At 18.3% G+C, this 10856-nt stretch overlaps 1 protein-coding gene across 3 annotated transcripts in view; it reads right to left on the minus strand.

Moving 5' to 3' along the window:
* The window catches only part of LOC133608398 (ATP-binding cassette sub-family C member 12-like), a 125842-nt gene that overhangs the window by 71812 nt on the left and 43174 nt on the right, over positions 1–10856 (minus strand). The window lies entirely within an intron of this gene.

Genomic DNA, 10856 nt, shown 5'->3' on the forward strand with positions numbered 1-10856 from the left:
TTTTATTTTTATATTTTTTCTTTATAACTTTATAAAAAGTTTCTTTTGCGCACGAGATACATGTCTAAAAAAAAAAAAAGAATTATACATTTTTTATTATTATTTTTTTTTATAACTTTATAAAAAGTTTCTCTTGCGCACGAGATATATGTCTAAAAAAAAAATAATAATTATACATTTTTTATTTTTATATATTTTTTTAAAACTTTATAAAAAGTTTCTCGTGCGCACGAGATACATGTCTAAAAAAAAAAAAAAGAATTATACATTTTTTATTATTATTTTTTTTTTATAACTTTATAAAAAGTTTCTCTTGCGCACGAGATACATGTCTAAAAAAAAAAAAAAAGAATTATACATTTTTTATTTTTATATTTTTTTTATAACTTTATAAAAAGTTTCTCGTGCGCACGAGATACATGCCTAAAAAAAAAAAAAAGAATTATACATTTTTTTTTATTATTATTTTTTTTATAACTTTATAAAAAGTTTCTCTTGCGCACGAGATACATGTCTAAAAAAAAAAAAAAGAATCATACATTTATTTTTATTTTTATAACTTTATAAAAAGTTTTTCGTGCGCACGAGATACATGTCTACAAAAAAAAAAGAATTATACATTTTTTATTATTATTATTTTTTATAACTTTATAAAAAGTTTCTCTTGCGCACGAGATATATGTCTAAAAAAAAAAAAAAAAATTATACATTTTTTATTTTTATATATTTTTTTATAACTTTATAAAAAGTTTCTCGTGCGCACGAGATACATGTCTAAAAAAAAAAAAAAAGAATTATACATTTTTTATTATTTCTTTTATTTTTATAACTTTATAAAAAGTTTCTCTTGCGCACGAGATATATGTCTAAAAAAAAAAAGAATTATACATTTTTTATCTTTATATATTTTTTTATAACTTTATAAAAAGTTTCTCGTGCGCACGAGATACATGTCTAAAAAAAAAAAGAATTATACATTTTTTATTATTATTTTTTGTTTTATAACTTTATAAAAAGTTTCTCATGCGCACGAGATACATGTCTAAAAAAAAAAAAAGAATTATACATTTTTTATTATTATTTTTTTATAACTTTATAAAAAGTTTCTCTTGCGCACGAGAAACATGTCTAAAAAAAAAAAAAAAAGAATTATACATTTTTTATTTTTATATATTTTTTTATAACTTTATAAAAAGTTTCTCGTGCGCACGAGATACATGTCTAAAAAAAAAAAAAAGAATTATACATTTTTTATTATTATTTTTTTATAACCTTATAAAAAGTTTCTCTTGCGCACGAGAAACATGTCTAAAAAAAAAAAAAAGAACTATACATTTTTTATTTTTATATATTTTTTTATAACTTTATAAAAAGTTTCTCGTGCGCACAAGATACATGTCTAAAAAAAAAAAAAAGAATTATACATTTTTTATTATTATTTTTTTATAACTTTATAAAAAGTTTCTCTTGCGCACGAGATACATGTCTAAAAAAAAAAAGAAGAATTATACATTTTTTATTATTATTATTATTTTTTTATAACTTTATAAAAAGTCTCTCTTGCGCACGAGATACATGTCTAAAAAAAAAAAAAATGAATTATACATTTTTTTTTATTTTTATTTTTTTATAACTTTATAAAAAGTTTCTCTTGCGCACGAGATACATGTCTAAAAAAAAAAAAAAAAGAATTATACATTTTTTATTTTTATATATTTTTTTATAACTTTATAAAAAGTTTCTCGTGCGCACAAGATACATGTCTAAAAAAAAAAAAAAAGAATTATACATTTTTTATTATTATTTTTTTATAACTTTATAAAAAGTTTCTCTTGCGCACGAGATACATGTCTAGAAAAAAAAAAAAAGAATTATACATTTTATATTATTTTTTTTATTTTTATAACTTTATAAAAAGTTTCTCTTGCGCACGAGATATATGTCTAAAAAAAAAAGAATTATAAATTTTTTTTTAATTTTTTTTTTTTATAACTTTATAAAAAGTCTCTCTTGCGCACGAGATACATGTCTAAAAAAAAAAAAAAAAGAATTATAAATTTTTTATTATTATTTTTTTATAACTTTATAAAAAGTTTCTCTTGCGCACGAGATACATGTCTAGAAAAAAAAAAAAAGAATTATACATTTTTTATTATTTTTTTTATTTTTATAACTTTATAAAAAGTTTCTCTTGCGCACGAGATATATGCCTAAAAAAAAAAGAATTATAAATTTTTTTTATTTTTTTTTATAACTTTATAAAAAGTCTCTCTTGCGCACGAGATACATGTCTAAAAAAAAAAAAAAAAAGAATTATACATTTTTTATTATTTATTTTATTTTTATAACTTTATAAAAAGTTTCTCTTGCGCACGAGATATATGTCTAAAAAAAAAAAGAATTATACATTTTTTATCTTTATATATTTTTTTATAACTTTATAAAAAGTTTCTCGTGCGCACGAGATACATGTCTAAAAAAAAAAAGAATTATACATTTTTTATTATTATTTTTTGTTTTATAACTTTATAAAAAGTTTCTCATGCGCACGAGATACATGTCTAAAAAAAAAAAAAGAATTATACATTTTTTATTATTATTTTTTTATAACTTTATAAAAAGTTTCTCTTGCGCACGAGATACATGTCTAGAAAAAAAAAAAAGAATTATACATTTTTTATTATTTTTTTTATTTTTATAACTTTATAAAAAGTTTCTCTTGCGCACGAGATGTATGCCTAAAAAAAAAAGAATTATAAATTTTTTTTATTTATTTTTTTTTTATAACTTTATAAAAAGTCTCTCTTGCGCACGAGATACATGTCTAAAAAAAAAAAAAAAAGAATTATACATTTTTTATTATTTCTTTTATTTTTATAACTTTATAAAAAGTTTCTCTTGCGCACGAGATATATGTCTAAAAAAAAAAAGAATTATACATTTTTTATCTTTATATATTTTTTTATAACTTTATAAAAAGTTTCTCGTGCGCACGAGATACATGTCTAAAAAAAAAAAGAATTATACATTTTTTATTATTATTTTTTGTTTTATAACTTTATAAAAAGTTTCTCATGCGCACGAGATACATGTCTAAAAAAAAAAAGAATTATACATTTTTTATTATTATTTTTTGTTTTATAACTTTATAAAAAGTTTCTCATGCGCACGAGATACATGTCTAAAAAAAAAAAAGAATTATACATTTTTTATTATTATTTTTTTATAACTTTATAAAAAGTTTCTCTTGCGCACGAGAAACATGTCTAAAAAAAAAAAAAAAAGAATTATACATTTTTTATTTTTATATATTTTTTTATAACTTTATAAAAAGTTTCTCGTGCGCACGAGATACATGTCTAAAAAAAAAAAAAAGAATTATACATTTTTTATTATTATTTTTTTATAACCTTATAAAAAGTTTCTCTTGCGCACGAGAAACATGTCTAAAAAAAAAAAAAAAGAACTATACATTTTTTTTTTTTATATATTTTTTTATAACTTTATAAAAAGTTTCTCGTGCGCACAAGATACATGTCTAAAAAAAAAAAAAAGAATTATACATTTTTTATTATTATTTTTTTATAACTTTATAAAAAGTTTCTCTTGCGCACGAGATACATGTCTAGAAAAAAAAAAAAAGAATTATACATTTTTTATTATTTTTTTTATTTTTATAACTTTATAAAAGTTTCTCTTGCGCACGAGATACATGTCTAAAAAAAAAAAAAAAAGAATTATACTTTTTTTTTTTTTTTTTTTATAACTTTATAAAAAGTTTCTCTTGCGCACGAGATACATGTCTAAAAAAAAAAAAAAGAATTATACATTTTTTATTATTATTATTTTTTTTATAACTTTATAGAAAGTTTCTCTTGCGCACGAGATACATGTCTAAAAAAAAAAAGAATTATACATTTTTTTTTTTTTTTTATAACTTTATAAAAAGTTTCTCTTGCGCACGAGATACATGTCTAAAAAAAAAAAAAAAAGAATTATACATTTTTTATTATTTTTTTTATTTTTATAACTTTATAAAAAGTTTCTCTTGCGCACGAGATGCATGTCTAAAAAAAAAAAAAAAGAATTATACATTTTTTATTATTATTATTTTTTATAACTTTATAAAAAGTTTCTCTTGCGCACGAGATATATGTCTAAAAAAAAAAAAAAAAAATTATACATTTTTTATTTTTATATATTTTTTTATAACTTTATAAAAAGTTTCTCGTGGGCACGAGATACATGTCTAAAAAAAAAATAAAAAAATAATTATACATTTTTTATTATTATTATTTTTTTATAACTTTATAAAAAGTTTCTCGTGCGCACGAGATACATGTCTAAAAAAAAAAAAGAATTATACATTTTTTATTTTTATATATTTTTTTATAACTTTATAAAAAGTTTCTCTTGCGCACGAGATACATGTCTAAAAAAAAAAAAAAAAGAATTATACATTTTTTATTTTAATATTTTTTTTATAACTTTATAAAAAGTTTCTCTTGCGCACGAGATACATGTCTAAAAAAAAAAAAAAAGAATTATACATTTTTTGTTTTTATATTTTTTTTAATAACTTTATAAAAAGTCTTCTTGCGCACGAGATACATGTCTAAAAAAAAAAAAAAGAATTATAAATTTTTTATTATTATTTTTATTTTTATAACTTTATAAAAAGTTTCTCTTGCGCGCGAGATATATGTCAAAAAAAAAAAAAGAATGATACATTTTTTATTTTTATATTTTTTTTTATAACTTTATAAAAAGTTTCTCTTGCGCACGAGATACATGTCTAAAAAAAAAAGAATTATACATTTTTTATTATTATTTTTTTTTTATAACTTTATAAAAAGTCTCTCTTGCGCACGAGATACATGTCTAAAAAAAAAAAAAAAAAAAAAAAAAGAATTATACATTTTTTATTATTATTATTTTTTAATAACTTTATAAAAAGTCTCTCTTGCGCACGAGATATATGTCTAAAAAAAAAAAAAAAAGAATTATAAATTTTTTATTTTTATATTTTTTTTATAACTTTATAAAAAGTTTCTCTTGCGCACGAGATACATGTCTAAAAAAAAAAAAAAGAATTATACATTTTTTATTTTTATATTTTTTTTATAACTTTATAAAAAGTTTCTCGTGTGCACGAGATACATGTCTAAAAAAAAAAAAAAAGAATTATACATTTTTTATTATTTTTTTATTTTTATAACTTTATAAAAAGTTTCTCTTGCGCACGAGATACATGTCTAAAAAAAAAAAAAAGAATTATACATTTTTTATTTTATTTTTTATAACTTTATAAAAAGTTTCTCTTGCGCACGAGATATATGTCTAAAAAAAAAAAAGAATTATACATTTTTTATTTTTATATATTTTTTTATAACTTTATAAAAAGTCTCTCTTGCGCACGAGATATATGTCTAAAAAAAAAAAAAAAAAAGAATTATACATTTTTTATTATTATTTTTTTTTAATAACTTTATAAAAAGTCTCTCTTGCGCACGAGATATATGTCTAAAAAAAAAAAAAAAAGAATTATACATTTTTTTTTTTTATATTTTTTTTATAACTTTATAAAAAGTTTCTTTGCGCACGAGATACATGTCTAAAAAAAAAAAAAAAGAATTATACATTTTTTATTTTTATATTTTTTTTATAACTTTATAAAAAGTTTCTCGTGTGCACGAGATACATGTCTAAAAAAAAAAAAAAGAATTATACATTTTTTATTATTTTTTTATTTTTATAACTTTATAAAAAGTTTCTCTTGCGCACGAGATACATGTCTAAAAAAAAAAAAAGAATTATACATTTTTTATTTTATTTTTTATAACTTTATAAAAAGTTTCTCTTGCGCACGAGATATATGTCTAAAAAAAAAAAAGAATTATAAATTTTTTATTTTTATATTTTTTTTTATAACTTTATAAAAAGTCTCTCTTGCGCACGAGATATATGTCTAAAAAAAAAAAAGAAAAAAAAGAATTATACATTTTTTATTATTATTTTTTTTAATAACTTTATAAAAAGTCTCTCTTGCGCACGAGATATATGTCTAAAAAAAAAAAGAATTATACATTTTTTATTTTTATATATTTTTTTATAACTTTATAAAGTCTCTCTTGCGCACGAGATACATGTCTAAAAAAAAAAAAAGAATTATACATTTTTTATTTTTAGATTTTTTTATAACTTTATAAAAAGTTTCTCGTGCGCACGAGATATATGTCTAAAAAAAAAAAAAGAATTATACATTTTTTATTATTATTATTTTTTATAACTTTAAAAAAAGTTTCTCTTGCGCACGAGATACATGTCTAAAAAAAAAAGAATTATACATTTTTTATTTTTATATTTTTTTTATAACTTTATAAAAAGTCTCTCTTGCGCACGAGATACATGTCTAAAAATAAAATAAAAAAGAATTATACATTTTTTATTATTTTTTTTATTTTTATAACTTTATAAAAAGTTTGTCTTGCGCACGAGATATATGTCTAAAAAAAAAAAAGAATTATACATTTTTTATTTTTATATATTTTTTTATAACTTTATAAAAAGTCTCTCTTGCACATGAGATACATGTCTAAAAAAAAAAAAAAAAGAATTATACATTTTTTATTATTTTTTAAATTTTTATAACTTTATAAAAAGTTTCTCTTGGGCACGAGATACATGTCTAAAAAAAAAAAAGAATTATACATTTTTTATTTTTTTTATAACTTTATAAAAAGTTTCTCGTGCGCACGAGATACATGTCTAAAAAAAAAAAAAAAGAATTATACATTTTTTATTATTATTAATTTTTTATAACTTTATAAAACGTTTCTCTTGCGCACGAGATACATGTCCAAAAAAAAAGAATTATACATTTTTTATTATTATTTTTTTTTAATAACTTTATAAAAAGTTTCTCTTGCGCACGAGATACATGTCTAAAAAAAAAAAAAAGAATTATACATTTTTTATTTTTATATTTTTTTTATAACTTTATAAAAAGTTTCTTGTGCGCACGAGATACATGTCTAAAAAAAAAAAAGAATTATACATTTTTTATTATTATTTTTTTTTATAACTTTATAAAAAGTTTCTCTTGCGCACGAGATACATGTCAAAAAAAAAAAAAGAATTATACATTTTTTATTATTTTTTTAATTTTTATAACTTTATAAAAAGTTTCTCTTGCGCACGAGATATATGTCTAAAAAAAAAAAGAATAAAACATTTTTTATTTTTATATTTTTTTTATAACTTTATAAAAAGTCTCTCTTGCGCACGAGATACATGTCTAAAAAAAAAAAAAAAGAATTATACATTTTTTATTATTTTTTTAATTTTTATAACTTTATAAAAAGTTTCTCGTGCGCACGAGATACATGTCTAAAAAAAAAAAAGAATTATACATTTTTTATTTTTATTTTTTTTTATAACTTTATAAAAAGTTTCTCTTGCGCACGAGATATATGTCAAAAAAAAAAAAAAAGAATTATACATTTTTTATTTTTATATTTTTTTTTATAACGTTATAAAAAGTTTCTCGTGCGCACGAGATACATGTCTAAAAAAAAAAAAAATAATTATACATTTTTTTTTTTAATTTTTTTTTTATAACTTTATAAAAAGTCTCTCTTGCGCACGAGATACATGTCTAAAAAAAAAAAAGAATTATACATTTTTTATTATTATTATTTTTTATAACTTTATAAAAAGTTTCTCTTGCGCACGAGATACATGTCTAAAAAAAAAACAAAAAGAATTATACATTTTTTATTTTTTTATTTTTTTTATAACTTTATAAAACGTTTCTCTTGCGCACGAGATACATGTCTAAAAAAAAAAAAAGAATTATAAATTTTTTATTATTATTTTTATTTTTATAACTTTATAAAAAGTTTCTCTTGCGCATGAGATACATGTCTAAAAAAAAAAGATTATACATTTTTTATTATTATTTTTTTTATAACTTTATAAAAAGTTTCTCTGCGCACGAGATACATGTCTAAAAAAAAAAAAAAGAATTATACATTTTTAATTTTTTTATTTTTTTTATAACTTTATAAAAAGTTTCTCTTGCGCACGAGATACATGTCTAAAAAAAAAAAGAATTATACATTTTTTATTTTTTTTTATAACTTTATAAAAAGTTTCTCTTGCGCACGAGATACATGTCGAAAAAAAAAAAAATAATAATAATTATACATTTTTTATTATTATTTTTTTTCTATAACTTTATAAAAAGTTTCTCGTGCGCACGAGATACATGTCTAAAAAAAAAAAAAAAAGAATTATACATTTTTATTTTTATTTTTTATAACTTTATAAAAAGTTTCTCTTGCGCACGAGATATATGTCTAAAAAAAAAAAAAGAATTATAAATATTTTATTTTTATATATTTTTTTATAACTTTATAAAAAGTCTCTCTTGCGCACGAGATACATGTCTAAAAAAAAAAAAAAAGAATTATACATTTAAAAAAAAAATTTTTTTTTATAACTTTATAAAAAGTTTCTCTTGCGCACGAGATACATGTCGAAAAAAAAATTAAAAAAAAGAATTACATTTTTTATTATTATTTTTTTTCTATAACTTTATAAAAAGTTTCTCGTGCGCACGAGATACATGTCTAAAAAAAAAAAAAAAGAATTATACATTTTTATTTTTATTTTTTATAACTTTATAAAAAGTTTCTCTTGCGCACGAGATATATGTCTAAAAAAAAAAAAGAATTATACATTTTTTATTTTTATATTTTTTTTTATAACTTTATAAAAAGTCTCTCTTGCGCACGAGATACATGTCTAAAAAAAAAAAAGAATTATTTATTTTTTATTATTATTATTTTTTTATAACTTTATAAAAAGTTTCTCTTGCGCACGAGATACATGTCTAAAAAAAAAAAAAAAATTATACATTTTTTATTTTTATATATTTTTTTATAACTTTATAAAAAGTTTCTCGTGCGCACGAGATACATGTCAAAAAAAAAAAAGAATTATACATTTTTTATTTATTTTTTATTTTTATAACTTTATAAAAAGTTTCTCTTGCGCACGAGATATATGTCTAAAAAAAAAAAAAAGAAGAATTATAAATTTTTTATTTTTATATTTTTTTTATAACGTTATAAAAAGTTTCTCTTGCGCACGAGATATATGTCTAAAAAAAAAAAGAATTATACATTTTTTATTTTTACATATTTTTTTATAACTTTATAAAAAGTCTCTCTTGCGCACGAGATACATGTCTAAAAAAAAAAAAAAAAGAATTATAAATTTTTTATTTATTTTTATAACTTTATAAAAAGTTTCTCTTGCGCACGAGATACATGTCTAAAAAAAAAAAAAGAATTATACATTTTTTATTATTATTTTTTTTTATAACTTTATAAAAAGTCTCTCTTGCGCACGAAATACATGTCTAAAAAAAAAAAAAAAGAATTATACATTTTTTATTTTATTTTTTATTTTTATAACTTTATAAAAAGTTTCTCGTGCGCACGAGATACATGTCTAAAAAAAAAAAAAAGAATTATACATTTTTGTAAAAATTTTTTTTTATAACTTTATAAAAAGTTTCTCTTGCGCACGAGATACATGTCGAAAAAAAAATAAAAAAAAAGAATTATACATTTTTTATTATTATTTTTTTTTCTATAACTTTATAAAAAGTTTCTCTTGCGCACGAGATACATGTCTAAAAAAAAAAAAAAGAATTATAAATTTTTTATTTTTATATATTTTTTTATAACTTTATAAAAAGTTTCTCTTGCGCACGAGATACATGTCGAAAAAAAAATAAAAAAAAAGAATTATACATTTTTTATTATTATTATTTTTTTTTATAACTTTATAAAAAGTTTCTCGTGCGCACGAGATACATGTCTAAAAAAAAAAAAAGAATTATACATTTTTTATTATTATTTTTTTTTTTTATAACTTTATAAAAAGTTTCTCGTGCGCACGAGATACATGTCTAAAAAAGAAAAAAAGAACTATACATTTTTTATTTTTATATATTTTTTTATAACTTTATAAAAAGTCTCTCGTGCGCACGAGATACATGTCTAAAAAAAAAAAGAATTATACATGTTTTATTATTATGTTTTTTTATATAACTTTATAAAAAGTCTCTCTTGCGCACGAGATACATGTCTAAAAAAAAAAAAAGAATTATACATTTTTTATTATTTTTTAAATTTTTTTAACTTTATAAAAAGTTTCTCTTGCGCACGAGATACATGTCTAAAAAAAAAAAAAAAGAATTATACATTTTTTATTTTTATATATTTTTTTATAACTTTATAAAAAGTTTCTCTTGCGCACAAGATACATGTCTAAAAAAAAAAAAAAAAAGAATTATACATTTTTTATTATTTTTTTAATTTTTATAACTTTATAAAAAGTTTCTCTTGTGCACGAGATACATGTCTAAAAAAAAAAAGAATTATACTTTTTTTGATTTTTTTATAACTTTATAAAAAGTTTCTCGTGCGCACGAGATACATGTCTAAAAAAAAAAAAAGAATTATACATTTTTTATTATTATTATTTTTTATATAACTTTATAAAAAGTTTCTCTTGCGCACGAGGTACATGTCTAAAAAAAAAAAAAAGAATTATACATTTTTTATTATTTTTTTTATTTTTATAACTTTATAAAAAGTTTCTCTTGCGCACGAGATACATGTCTAAAAAAAAAAAAAAAAAGAATTATACATTTTTTATTTTTATATATTTTTTTATAACTTTATAAAAAGTTTCTCGTGCGCACGAGATACATGTCTAAAAAAAAAAAAGAATTATACATTTTTTATTATTATTTTTTTTTTATAACTTTATAAAAAGTC

This window comes from Nerophis lumbriciformis, linkage group LG06, assembly GCF_033978685.3.
Source record: "Nerophis lumbriciformis linkage group LG06, RoL_Nlum_v2.1, whole genome shotgun sequence".
NCBI lineage: Eukaryota > Metazoa > Chordata > Actinopteri > Syngnathiformes > Syngnathidae > Nerophis > Nerophis lumbriciformis.